Here is a 15,723-nt window from a genome sequence, read left to right as displayed (position 1 = left end):
AATGACTCATTCCCTCTCCTATTTAAAACTATCAAAACATTTTTAGACATTCTTTGAGATGTGTTTTTTACCCTCACTTGTAATGACTCTTTTTCACATCTCGAATCATAAATATTAGTGTTGTGTCAGTCCTTATTTAGGACTGAAGACTGCAGTCTCGTCCTGTTCAGTCTCGGTCCGGTCCAGTTCAGTACCGTATATCAGTCCTAAAACTGACAAAGTTTGGTTCTTGATGACGTCGATCCACTTAATTTTTTTATTTTTTAATCAGTTCTAGTACTGACAGTCCTTAAGACCGATAGGAAAGGAAATGGTAAGCCTGAAAATTTGAAGAATTTTTGGAATGAGAGCAGCTTAGCAGTCATTAAGTTTGATTAGATTAGCTACAAGTAGCTACAAAAGGAAGTTTAGGCTATAATTTCCCTGATATTTATCCTTAATTATATTCTGAGGCTACCAAAGACTTAGACTTATAATTCCCCAATAAATCATCCGTGTAACTCTTCTTCTTTCATGGGCAGACGCACAGATTGTTATTTATACTCATGTGTAATTTCTTCAATAATTTAAGAATAATAATAATATCATTGAAGAAAAAAAATAAAAAAAATAGAAAAAGCTTGATAAGATTACCAACTAATAAATATTTTAATCATGAGTAAACTTTTAGAATTTAAAGTTTTTATACGTAGATAATCTACAAAAGATATGATCTTAAAATGCGTTTTTGTTAATGTTGCCACTCTTAGCAGTGTTTTTTCTTTTTCAAAGTTCTTTGATTCCTGAAGAGTGAGAGTTAGATTGGTTTTGCGATTAAAATTTTCTACATTCAAAGTTTGAAGCAAATAAAAGAAAATACGATGTAATATAAAGAGAATGTACAACCACAAAATATGGAACAACAACAGAAAAGAAAATGAAACAAACGTAAAAGAGAGAGAGAGAGAGAGTATAAGCCGGTCACTTAATCCTTAATAGGTTAAACAAAGTATATTAATAGTGAATGTTGTTTTAAAATTCTAAAGAGTCTAACCATAATATGAAAGGGCTTAAAGGATAGAGCGGACCAAATCGGTGGATGAGAAAGGTGTATCGCTCACGATTTTTATAATTTGACAGAAGTAAGCATGCCCATTTTAATGACGTTACGAATATATGGAAAACGCTGGCCTTTACTTGTATTTTACTCAAAGATTACAAAGAATCCGACTCAAAGTGATTTAATGGTAGTTTATTCTTCTATTTCAGGAAAAAAACAAGGAAAACAACTATTGTAATACCTTTTATTGTATTTTGATTCCTCCATATCAGGTTTCAACTTACTGAAAAGATGACTTATATCCCCACGTTTGGTAATTCTAAGCTTGTTCATTTGATTGAAAACAAAAAGTATGGCAATTATACTGAAGACCCGTTCTACCGAACAAAAAAAAACCAAATAAAATATATTTTTACCTTATTTTATAATACTAGATATGGGTCAAAAATCCTGGTAGGATGTCTTGAACTTTGAGCTTTGCTCAATGTAGTTTTTGGATACATTGTATAAGTTTGCCCACACGTCATACTTTCTCTTTCTTTCTCGAAATTGAAGAAAGGGACAGTGGATATCCTAAGATCAATTATTGCAACCTTTTCATAATAATGAAGTAACTTTGAAACGAAGAACCTAATATCGAAGTAGGAGTAGAGGGATATCGACTCAATCGATCATAATTGATCAAATGAGTTTCCACGTAGGATTAGGGAATCATTAGAATCTGTATTGTATATTTCTATTTATGTATGTTTATATTTATTATCTGTTACATGTCATTATTGGATTTGAATACATAGAAATTCCTCTTTATGATACCAATTACATTAATCCTGTAATTTTACTGGTTCACGGTAGATAAAAGAAAAAATTGTATTGCTTTACTTAATTAGATGTTATTTCCTAAAGCTTCATCCCTCAGTCCTAGGATAACCTCCTCTACATAATGTGAACTTCCATTTACTTTCATGATCCTCAAAATGTCAATTGCCCGAATATCTCAAAAAAGTCGAGATTCCTCTCCTCCTAATCCAATAATATATTCTTCGCTTTGCGAAGTTATTTTCTATTATTAAAAGGTTGCAATAATTTAATTTCAACTATCCATTGGCGTTGTCTCCAATTTCATGATGGAAAAAGAAAGTATGATATGCGGAAAACTTTACAAATTAATTCTTGCTCAACCTCTCTTGTTTCCTCTCTTCTAACAATGGGTTGCCAACCCAGTCTGATAATATTACACAATACACTTGAAGTTGATAATCTGATATGTTCTTTTCTTTATCCAATTTACTGCAGCTTAGAGACTAGTCACTTTTGAGAAAAGTTACGATCATTTTCTGTGTTTGAATCCTAAACCTAAAAATGAAATGGAATTAATCTACACACTTTTCTAAGGAAACATAGCCAAATGAATTTGAATGAAATCAACTTTTTATTTCAACAATTTCTTCAAAATATCACTTTTTGCCGTTTTCTTATACCTCCATTATCGACATGTTCTCGGCTCCAAATCAAAAAAAACTTTTTTAATGCTTTCACCCCCGAGGGATTGAGCCGGATAATTTACAACGGTCAAAATAGATTTTATATAATAAAAAAGAACCACAACCACTTGCCGGACCTTCTCACGTTTTCGGAGTGAAAATCGGTCCGGGAAATCTAGGGAAAACACAGTTTAAATGCAGTTTTTTTAAAGTTACTAATCACTCACTATTTTTCGGCTATATCTCTGGGACTAAAATGGTAAACCAGAAAAAAAAAAAAATAGATTCCAAAATATACATCTTGTATTAAATTTTTATCCAAATCGGAAGTTAGCTTCATTCATTTTTGGCCGTTCCAAAATTGAAAATTCATAAAATTGGGAATTTGGGTTCAGGCTCATTGAAGTAAAAAGCTACTAGTCATTGCTTTTCTGATTTTTCATTATTTTTTCTTGAAGTTACAATCACCCAATTTTTGAATAGGCGCTTATGTTATGGAAAGTTACTTGTGAAGTTACTAATCACTTGTTATGTAGCTAAAGCATATTTATATATGCTAGGGATCTAAATTTAGTGCCAAAAAATAATTTATCCTGTATGGATTATAATATACTAAATAAGGTCCAGATTTAAAGCAACAATTTTTCTAAATCATTTAAAAAAAATATTTGACTAGAGTTGAAGATTTAGAGCTAATATATAACATTAATAATTTTGTTTCTATCAAGCTAAATTTTGGAAAAATTATAATCTTTTATATCACTTTTAGCAATAAGATTATGAAGTACAAAGTTGTTCAATGTAGTCCTTTGAGTTCAAAAATGTAGAACTCTTACGGATCAGTTCACCGAAACCGTTCCAAAACAGAGTCACAGAATAGTCCAAAAAACATATCTGAATTCTAAAGTTAGAATAAAACTTCTTTTACTAAATCAAAATGATCTTCTTTTCTAATTTCAAAAAGGTAAAAAACGTTCGGAGAGGATAATTAAAATCGTACGATTTGACCAACACAAAAACATCAAATCGACAACAAAATATGAAAAAAACTTAAATTCCAAAGTAATTTTTCAAAGAGAGTCATTTGTGACTTTTTTATTTTGTTTTGAAATTATTGATTTTTAACCCAAGTGTCAAGAAAATTGAATTTTGGTGAAAGGTTCCTGGATTCATTTTTTTCATAGTATAAAAGTTACTAATCATGACTTGTAACTTTTTTTTACCCTTGTTTAGGTTCGATCACTGGGTTCACAATTTTTTTGACAAGGACACCTTTTGTAGATCTTCAATATCTAAAAACCCAATTTTTGATATCGGTCCGGAAAATCTTTAAACCTTCCAAAAACAGGGAACAATTGTAAATTTTGCCGATTCCTTTAAAGTTCATGGTGGGCTAAATTTTATTTGAATAACTTACTCTTAGATATGAAGGTGGATATAGCAGATCTAACTTAGAAATGATTTGTATAATTTCTTTGCAACTGTAAATTAATTTCTTTTAATTTTTTGAATATATCCGACAATAAGCCAACATTTTAATCATCATGTTTAATGTGTTTTATATCTTCACAAAGCTCACTTTTAGAGTCGAAAAAGTAATAGAAAAGCTTCAGGAAGTTTCCCTTTGATAACCATGTAACTTATGTGTGTTGGAATAAACTTTAAAACTCTTCATCATTATCAATAACACCTGTTGAAACAGTCTAGAATTGAGGGAATGTGCCTTTATCTTATTTATAGCTTTTCAAGAAACTGATGAAGCAAGGATGACGACCTTTCATCATCTATTGCACTGCAAATAATGTTAGCAAGTGGGTCGTTTTTCTCATTGAACAAATTATCAATGATATCAAATACCAACTAAGAATATTTTCAAGCAGAGGAGCTTAGATGTCAAACCATTTTATTAGAATAGATACAAGCAGTTGTGAGAAAACAAATTTCTCTCCATATCTTGTAAGGACATAGACAAGCAGGAATTATTCCGTTTTTGACCTTAGACGAGCACGAGACTTTTTGTAGTTCCATCAAGAACAGTGGTTTTTATTTTCATATACTGTTATCATTAATATTTAATTCTTGGGAAGAGAACATCTAAGTATAAAGTACGTGTGCTCATTAATGAGGGAGAGTAATTTGTAATATGTGTAAGTCCTGGATAGGATCAGAGTATAAATAAGTAACTCTATACAAAGGAGTAATTCTTGTCAATGTAATTACTAGATAAGGAGTAAGATTTGTGTTTATTTCCATCCTGTCATAGCTGATTGTAGCTAATCTAATCAAACTTCATGACTGCTAAGTTGCTCCCTTCAACAACATTCCTTACATGGAGTGTCATAGTAATTTTTACTTAACTTCAGATAAATATGTTGAGTACGAGCGGGAATGCCTGGTATTGCTCAGAGCTATTAGGCCTCGATAAAAAAAAATAAACTTTTGTCTTTTGGCGGGCAGACTTTGCTGTGATAATATAGATATTTAGGGTTCTTAATTAAAAGTATTTTTTTATGCTTAAAAAAAGCCAGGAAAATTAATATGTTAGCCCTGACAATTCGAATAATTTTTTCGAGGAGAGAAGCTTAGCTGTAATGACGTTTCTTTAAATTAGCTGCAAACAGTTATGAGATGAAGAAAATAAGCACATCTCTCACTGAGTGTCTAGCAAAGACATAAGCAGGAATTATTTCGTTTTCTATCCTCAAATCTACTCTGAGTTTATCAATTTGATAATTACAATTATGACTCAACAACAAATTATCGGCGTTATTCTTCGTCATTTATGTGGTTACACTTAATACTTGATTGTTATTTCATCAAAAAATGAAAGAAAAATGAGCTTAAGAAAAAAAAAATAATAATGTACATGTGGCCAAAAATAACAAAACTCAGACGATAAAGACGATCAGGTGGATGGAAATCAGTAATCATGCATCCCTCTACAAACTTAAGGAAGAAAGGGCTGAGTGAGCCCCGAGTAAAGCTTAATTTATCGGCCACCGCTTCCCTGAGCAACAAGGAACCTTAATAATATCCGCAAATTTTACAGGTTTTACAGCTAAAGTGCTGGGCCCCAAGGCAGGTTAAACTCAACTGTCTCCGTGTTTCTAAGCACCAAGGAACCCTTCCAATATGCTAAAATACTCCCTCCACAAGGCCAAATCTGTTTGATCTCTTCATACTTAACGTTTTAATAAAAAGAAAAGAAAACTTTTAATTTCTTTGGTATTCCTACATAAAAACATTAATAAATGTTATAAAAAAAACAATTTTTAAACACGGGAGTGAGCTCATAGTCTTAAATTGGAATACTTTGGATAAAAAAAAAAGTATTTAATTATTATTATATTATAGGACCGTGGTGCATGGGGATATTGGAAGGGTTCCTTGATGCTCAGGGTAGCAGAGGCGGATAAATTTAAATTCCCTCGAGCCCAGAAATTCATCTTCACAACCCGTGGGCCGGGGTGAATTATGGCATGCCATAAGGGTTCATTGGTGCTTAGAAGCATAGCGGCTGTAGAGTATAAATTGCCCTGTGGCCAAGTCCTTCACCTGTAAACATTGCTATTATTTACATATGTATTGATTCAATTTATATATGTAGAGATGTGTCGCTCGATTTACATTTATCAAACCTATAATAACTCTCCTTTAGATTTGATCAGTATTTGGGTTTGAGTAACCTCCGATTTCTCAAATACATACGCCCACATTCAACCTTGAAAATAAATAACGAATTTTCTCGAATAGAATCTATAATCCCAGTAGAATCCCATTCTCCCTTAATAAGATTTCGATCTCGGACCTGTTTTCCAACTTCAAGCATTGGTAAATCCCGAGTACTATAGAATTCCTATCTCCAATCTGCGACGTTTTTCTCTCCACGATCTTAATTATAGAGTAATTTATTCTTCGACATTGTGATTCATGTGTAGGAATCAGAGTGAGTTCGGAGTTTTCTTCCAAATACCCACTCTCCAGGTAATAGACCACCCCACTTTGGTGTATTACTCTACTCTAGTATTGCCGAATTAAATATATCTATGTCGAAATTTCAATTTGTCCATCATTTTTTTTAGCATGTCTGTTGTTTTAAGGATAGTGTGAACTTGATTTTTCATGATTAATTTGAAAATGATTAGATAATTCTTTTAATGCTATAGATTTGTATTGTGGTCCCCCATAGGTTCTCAAACGGTTTGGAATTCCAAATATCATCATGTGACCTGTTAACGCATCGACCACTTTTTTTGTATTTCGAGCTTTGTGAAATTGGATCACAAGAGGGCCATCCGCTGTATCGATCCACATAAACTTGGGTATATTTTCCTCCATATTCGAAAATATCTGCCCACATCGCTTCATATGGTCTCTTTACAAATTCCTCAATAACTGCCACAGCAGGCTGACCATTTCGAAATTGTTGACATTTTTCACAAGTCTGAATTTTTGCCTATTGTCATTCTGAAAATTCGGCCAATTGTATAGTATTCTTGCTCTTTCTTTCACTATTGACATCCCCAAATAGGCTTCATGAAGTCCTTCGAGGACTTTGGGGCGGATTTTCCTTGGTACTATCATTCTACAATTGTCCTTTAATATTAATCTTCCTCTAGCTTCTTTCTCAACCGATAAACGGCTCCACATTTTCTTGTATAGATTCGATGGATGGTTTGATGATAACTTCCTGACGTCTTTTCCTTCTAGTAATGACTGACATACCATTATATAATCTTTGTCCTATTCTGCTGCATCAAAAATTTCATCTAATATAAGACGTTAATGTTTATAACAAACGGCTTTGCATATTTTGGCTCCCTCAATTTCTTCTTTCACAGGTTTCTCAATTAGAGCTCTGCTCAATGCATCAGCGATAAAATGAGCTTTCCACTTCGTCCATTCTATGTTATAGGTGTATATGGCTAGTTTTTCCATAAATCTCTGTATAAGTAAGTTAATTATTGCTCCCATATCAGTTGCATTAATAATACCAATCAACGGTTTGTGATTCGTCTTGATTTTAAATTCTCTTTCTAAAAGATAGATTTTACATTTTTTAATGCCCCAAAGTATTGCAAGTAGTTCCAATTCATGAGTTACGTATTTTGATTCAGGCTCACTTATAAATCTTGATCCGCAGAATACCAACTGTTGACATCCTTTTTCTCCTTGCATATCCTAATCCATGTAGTCTTGATGCATCATTCATTATTGTTACTTGCTTTTCTCGATCATAGTGAGTCAGGATTGGTGATGTACACAACATATTTTTTACTTCTGCAAACACCTTTGATTGATCAGGTAACCATTGGGATACATTTTTGGAACTTAATAATCCCCATTACATCCTTTAAAAACTGAGTTAAGTGGTTTGCCAAACCAAAAAAAAAAAAAAAAAAAAATAGAAGCTGTGAAATATTCTTGGGTTCGGGGAGTTTAATTATTGCTTTAATTTTACACGGATCCGCTTTAACACCGTTTTTTCCTATTATGAGACCCGCAAATTTAACTTCTTCTCTTATTCGGATTCAATCTTATCCCATTTTCTTCACATCTTCACATAACTTTATCCAAGAGGTTCTTGACATCTTCCCATGTCTCTCCATATCCTAAAATATCATCTCGTGTTTTCGTAGCTCAGCTAATGTCGCCATATATGCATATGGAATTGGACGTGTTGCCAGTGTTTTAATAGGTTTAATTTCTATATTATTTTTCATTGGTTTTAAATCATCTTCAGTATTAAATACAAGTGGATATTAATTTTTGAAATCTATAATATGGTTTTCAAAATCGCATGTATTTATTGATTCTATTGAAAAAAACACGATTATGAATATGTTTAATACAATTGGGAAAATCTTCTGGTATCCGAAATAAGTCCTTCAATAAATGGTATGAAAGGAGAAATTCGTCGATATTAGGAGACACACTCCTTTACTGTTTACTTTGTGACCTTGAACATTAACCATCATACTCACAGGGCCTTGATATTCAAGGCTTTAATCTCCTTCTGCTATAATCTTGTCCATTTGACTTCTATCTATTCTCAGCTTGGCTGCTTTAACAATACTTAATGGAACTAACGTCTCCGTTCCTTTAGTATTGGGTATTGCATTTACTTCAAATTCTTCACTCACATTGATTTGCGTTGGGGAAATTTTTATTTTAATCATTGGAGTTGGATTCCTGAATTTTGTTTGCTTCATTTCAATTCTTTGTATTTTAACAATCTTAGTCCTTTTATTTTTGGAAATATTATTTTTTTACATGCGTTATATTTTTCTTATTTCTACATTCTGATGCAAAATGTCCTACTTTATTGCATGAAAAACATCCTTTATTTTATGCTGGAAACTCTTTTTTTGGCTATATCTCTGACCTCCACATCTTTGACTTTTTAACTAATTTTTCCGACAATGGTCGTTAATTCGGACTTTTGGGAAATTGTATGGAAGAAAAAAAAAATGAAAAAGCTGTGATTTTTATTTTCGTTTTTCTTATTATTGTTTTTTCATTAACTCATATCAGTTATGTGTAAGGATTGGGTTATATTCAGTTATAATGTTTGTTTGTCAGAATTGTAAGTAAAGGTATGCTACTGAGGTTAAAATAAAAACATTTTAAATTTATTTGCGACTACAAACTACTTCATCTCATAAAAACTGATTGTGTAGTTCAGTTTTTTATATTTTTACTAAGGAATATAAAAATGTTCCAGCTTCCTTTGTTGTTGTTTTTTTAAATTCTCTATTAATTAGAAGGGTCATTTTTGGTCCAAAACGTCGAAACCAATTCGGAGGTCAATGAAAGTTATTAAATATTGCAACTTTTTCTTGAAGTTTTGCATTGCCAATATAGTTTAAACACTTTAGAACATTATTACGGTGATTTTTTTTTGCAATACCTATCCAATTTATGATTTAAAAGATGTAACTATTTATGGTGTTTATGTGTTAGGAAACTTTTTATCGATCAGCTGTTCGAGCAACTTAATACGTGGGGAGAAAAATGATTAGAGCACTCTCTCTTGTATAACATACCTATCATATGGGATTCAAGATTTCAAATTTTACTCCAAGACAGCAAGTGTATTTCCTTATAGTGGTGGAGGATATCTCTTTAGTGAGGAAGGACTTTACTGAGAGAAAGAGGAAAGACACCAATCTGATCCCTCAATAATTTGGATGGGCCTTTCTAACCTTAAAATTAATCAAGGAGGGATCTATAGTGCTGGATACATTTCAGGATAATTAGTAAACGAGTTTCGTAATATACATACTACAACGTCAATATATATCTACAATATCTTTATAAATGATCAAACACGTTGGGGTTTTCGAGGAAGAGTTATCAGCATAAGCTTACGGAGGTATATGGTATTCTATCCATATATAGCCTTATAAAGTTATAGGGATTTCCCAGTGGGCCAACAATATGGTTTCCCTCGCCACAAATGAAATAGGCCTGTCAATGAGTCAATTTCCTTAACCCATTCAGTATAAATTTTACTTTCATCTTTTGGCTATGACTCTAAAACCTTTGAAAACACAACGTTCATATGGTAACTCCTTTGGTCGTTTCCTCTACTTTTGATCCATCCTTTACACGTTATAAGCCTCATATCAATATATTTTATGATACGGTTGAGTATTTTTATACTTTTATAATACAATTTTTAAAAACTGAAATATATAGTTGAAATTTCTTGTTGTTTATGTTTGATAGTTATTTTATAATAAATATTTTTTTATTCAATTGAATTTTTAATATTATTATATAAAACATTAGATAAATTACTACTTTCAATATGTTTATTAAATTTTATGCTCTTTAACATCTTGCACAGACTTTTAGCTCACTCACTGTTTAAAAATTCAAACAAAACTATTTATTTACTTCATTATTGAATGTATTTATGAAGGACTATTAAAAAGTTTACATAGTATTTCTCCTTTGTTATTATTTATAGAAAAAGATGAGCTTCTGAGGTTTTTTTTACTTTTAGAATTTTCACTCATACATTCATCTAGTAATCAGTGCCTTAAGGTATTGCTAATAATTCATGCATTTGCATAGCATTTTCCTGGACACTTTGTTGTCAAATCTCCTAATCTCCTTTATCTCGAAGTAATACTTCGTTCAATAAAAGTTTCGAAGTATATAGGAAGGCATCCGCCTTTACAACTGACAGCACGAATTATGTTTAAGACCCGTGTAATTAAAAAGTTTATTTTAAAATGAGTTATATGTTAACTCGAGGTGGTGATCATCCAGTCTAGTATGCTCACATCTACATCGTATTCTTCTTTAATTTTGTTTTCTAAGATGGTACAGACTCCAAGGATCCTTGAGCATTTGTAGAAGAGATGCTGACTGGTTTCTTTTTCTTCTTTACTAAGAGAACAATTCTGACTATCGAACAGCTAAAATCCTCTTTGGAAAATAAACAAAATTTTTAGTGGTCAGGTTGCAAATACAAAAAGTACTGCAGTCGTGTAAGATCATATTTTCAACAACTTTAACATTAATGACAGTAAGTTGTGCACTACTGTCCCATTTTTGGGGTAAAGTTTTTTTTTTAAAACTGTACTTTGTTATTTTCTGCTGTAGGGCTTCACAAAAAATATATCTACGAAATGTGGTCTTCTATGCCATTTTTGACGTAGTAAGGACTTTACAAATGCCAAAAATAGGAATCTTTATGTTAAAATTTGCCCTTTTCAGAAAACTGGTATTACCCAAAAAATGGTCATAGTGATTGGTAAAAACTAATTTTGAAAAGCTGGAGCATACCGACTGTGTACACAGTAAAACATTTAAATAACAATCGAAAATGATTATGCTAAAATAAATTAATTTTCTTGGTATTTAAAAAATGGACAATCTTAGCTTTATGTTTTAATAGTTTTTATGTTTTGCTGGAATGTATATGGCTTCCCATCAGTGACCTTATTCATCCATAGGATGACCACGTCCTTGAGAACGTCCGTGTAGAACTCCTCGGTCACCTTCTGGAAGAAGGGGGGCATTACTTGTCCTTCCGTGCTGATGACCGCCAGGACCATAACCAAAGCAGCATTCTTTTTTTCATGAGTGGTTGGGTTTCATCAGGGAACAAACAGATCCATCTATCGTTTCTACGGTTATGGTTGGCGTCAATGGTGAAGATTTTCTCGTCTGGAAAAAAAACAAACTACACGTAACTACCTTTGTACTTCATTTTGTAAATTAGAATTTTACCTTTGCTGATTCTGTCTGCCTGATTCTGCTCTGTTAGCATATGCTTTGTGGCTCTAACCCTCGACAAGTAACCCAGGTCAATCCTGATGGCATTTTTGATGGTCCCTTTGCTCATGTTACCGCTCTTGGCCAGCTTAGCAATCGGTGTGTCTGGTTGAGTGTCAATGGATCCTTTCAAGCCAGCTATGACCCTTTTAGTCCGGATTATATCAGATCTTGTTGAATGAGCTGCTCTCGCAGTCTTCCCCTCCTCATCTAAGCCCTTAATCACGTCATAAAATGTTGATTTTGGATATTTGAAGAAGGAAATTAGCTCTTCCTGAGCAGAGTGTCTCGAGCGGCGAGCTTTGATCATGGACAATCTCCTGACTTTTTCCATGCTGGAACGACGAGATTCTCGAAAAACCTTGTTATTAAATTCGATAGCTATCGCATTCAGCTTGTCGCAAGTATTGAAACTTTTATCCCATAACCTATACAATTCTCATAATTAGCATTTAAAGTTATTCAGGAGTTACCTTGTCCACCCTGTATACAATACATACATATAAACAGTGCCTGAGAAAAGGATAATTCTAAGGGACTGTATATAAATGAATATATAAAACATTTATTTTTATTCTTAATGTAGTTTCTATTTATTTCAACTAACTTTAATGTTTTTGTTGTTTATAATAATTATTATACTATTTGTTACATTTTCTTTATTAATTTATACCATTGATATTAGATTACAATAAGTGACGATTATAAAAAAAGGAAAAAAAATAAAGAAGGAAACTTTTACTTTAAAATTATAAGTTATGAAGAAAATTGAAAGAAAAAGTGGAAAAAAGGGTCTTAAAATGTTTGGCCAAAGATATATAAAAATATAATAGATATGTCCTGGTTTAATTTAAACATTTTTTTAACGCAAATTTTAAAAAGAATTAATACAAAGTTCTAAAAAAATATACATTATTAAGTTCTAAAAAATTATTCCATATAAAATTCTTAAATTATTATTAAATTGAGTGTTTTTAAAAAATATTTTAATTTATCCGTATTACATTAAGATATATAGACAGGGATGTATTGATGAATCTGAATCGGCAAGAATTGACATTTTTTCAAGTACGGGTATCGGTTATCGGAATCTACTCAATACTGCCGATTTTACCGAAACCAATGCATAATTATTTATAAAGATAATATGACCTATTTGAACTCATTTTTGTAGACTAAATTACGGTTACAAATCAAAGAAATATCTTTACCAGACGACATCGTTCTGACAAATTAAAAAAAAAAAAAAAAATAGGGGGAGTACAGAGAAAGATTATACAAATTTGCAGGTTTCTATAAGAAATTTACTTGAAAGTAACACTCTAAAAATAACCCCATTTTTAGTGCCCCATACATTTGAATAGTCGTTCAAAAAGTCCGTAACGGTAGGAAATAAGTTGAGCAGGTTTCTCTGAAACTAACAAGTAACTTTTTCCCTAAATATTTATTTTTTGTATGTTTGTTGAATAATTTTGTTTATAATCGAACTGAAGTCGAATGCATATTTTTCGAGTCCAGTTCGAGTCATCAGTATCTGTCCCGGGCCCATTAAAAAAAGACATGAGTGGTTGTGTGTTTTGTCAAAATCCTTTTTTCTTTCCCATCAGTTAGTATGATACATTAAATTGCAAGTTCTATCAATGGAGATGTCATATACTAAAAGTGGTCGCGTGTTGTGTCAAATCCTCCTGTCTTGCCCATCAGTCGGTCAAGGAATACTAAAAACAACTGGAAGTGCGTATTAAAATCGCACTCACTCTTTTTCTACACAAGGAGGGTGACACATTCTTAATAACATCGAGCTAAATAAGATTTTAGTATCATATTGCATAAATGCAGAAAATAAAATTAACTCTGTCACTGAAGCCATTAACATTGCCGCTTTTCTGGGTTCCACGGACGGTCAGATAGAGAAAGATACATTTGACAACATTTGTGAACAGCTCCTTAATTTTTCTAACTCGGCAGGAATGGACCAAATTCAATCTTTCAAGCTCGCTTTCATAATGGAGTAAATGTCTCATCTCTACAAACAGCCTAAAGGTAGAAGATATTCTTCTGGACTCCTTTCCGTTGCTTTGATATGTCACAATGTCAGTTCTGGCCTCTACGAGCAAATATATACAACCAATGCCCTGTCACTTCCGTCTCCCAGATATCTTAGGACCGTATCCAGTGTGATTACGGTAGAAACCTTCATCCACGCCAAAGTACTTAAAATCACGAATTAAAGGCTTGAAGAGCAGAGAAAAAAATGTACCACAGATGATTAGCGAGATTTATTCGGCCCAAAGAGTAGAGTTTGTTAGATGAAAATTTGTGGGAACTACAAATAATCAAACTTCTAAAACTGTCCTCAAAGTCATGATCATGTCAGTCTCGGGTAAATACACCGACGTTGTTGCCCTCATCACAGTGGTAAACTTAACAGCGGAGTTCTTGTTTAATCAGAATAATCCCATCAGGAGGACTCTTTGGGAAATAGGTTTCACTGTTGTGGCATTATCTGTTGACAATCACACAGTAAATAAAAAATTATACATCCATAATCTGTGTGGCGGTAATCTTCAGACCTCAATTCCTCACCATCAAGATAGTGCAAAGTCAGTTCATCTTCTCATCGATGCGGTCCAAAATTTTAAGAACATTTATAATTGTTTTCAGAGCAGTGAGAACTTGGTATATTCAAATATTTACCTTCCTGGATCACCACCTCTGCGCCCCAACTTTGCCCATATCAGAGAAATTCATAAGTTAAAATCCACCTTTAAAGTGAAAGAAGCTCACAAGCTTTCTCTCAAGGTACTCAATCCCACATCCACCGAGAAGACTAGTGTCAAACTTGCAGATGCCATTTTCCATGAGTCCACCATTGTGCCACTCAAGTTCTACTCAGATGAGAAACCAGAGTTCATGGAAACTGCTGAGTACATGAGAAACCACTGGAACGTTCTGAATATAAAAACACCCCAAGTTGAATAGATGAGGAGGGAGGAACTCAGAAAACCCATTTCAAAGAAAAACATGATGAATGTGGGGTTCCTCAGGGAGTTTGCAATATTTCTAGATGAATGGAAAAAAAGTGGATGAAGAGGTTTGACTGATGAGACATTTCTTGCACCGAACATACATCTTTGGCAATTGCAGATCTGGCAGAGTATCTTCTCGAGACTGGAGAATTTGAATATGTTCCCCCAGCAATGTTTCAGTCTGACCCTATTGAAAAAAGATTTGGTTGGTACAGACAGTTAAGTGGTGGCAATTATTTCATTAGTGTAAGGCAAATTCTTGAGGCAGAAAAGAAAATGAGGGCATTGCCACTGGGGAAATTCTCCAATCTCGACTTTTCCAAGGTCAAAGAACTCCTGGCTGATGATATCATATCAAAAGCTGAAATATAGTTCTAGTTGGATACATGATACATGCATCAATTGAAGATAATTGCCTAAAAAAAAAAAAAAGCAGAAGATTCTAGTTATTGAAAAAAATAACTATAAGTGAATTCTTCATCGTCTTATTTTAGGTCCTTTAATATCATTGTAGAACATCTCCTAACTATAAAACTTTCCTTTCAGGATCTTCCAAAAACAGCAAGGAATACTATTTTATATATATCACAATTATTTTTAACACCCTAATGAAAAATTCTACGGAAAGGAAAATCAAACTCATAAAACGGTTTTATGAATTACAACAGGAATGACCTGTTGAAGAAATAGTTAGCTTGGTACATTAATCAATTTAAGGTATCTGCCATTTAAATAACAAAATGATTCTAGGTAGTACAAAAAAGTGAATTGTTCTCCTCTTATCAATCTGTGATGCCTACATTAACAAAAATAAAAAAATAAATTAGTGAATATACTTAGTTGTACTTCAGTGAAAATTGTTTATTTAACAAATATCCAA

The sequence above is a fragment of the Lepeophtheirus salmonis genome, chromosome 5 (genome assembly GCF_016086655.4).
Source record: "Lepeophtheirus salmonis chromosome 5, UVic_Lsal_1.4, whole genome shotgun sequence".
Classification (NCBI taxonomy): domain Eukaryota; kingdom Metazoa; phylum Arthropoda; class Copepoda; order Siphonostomatoida; family Caligidae; genus Lepeophtheirus; species Lepeophtheirus salmonis.
Note: the sequence above shows the minus strand (reverse complement) of the source record.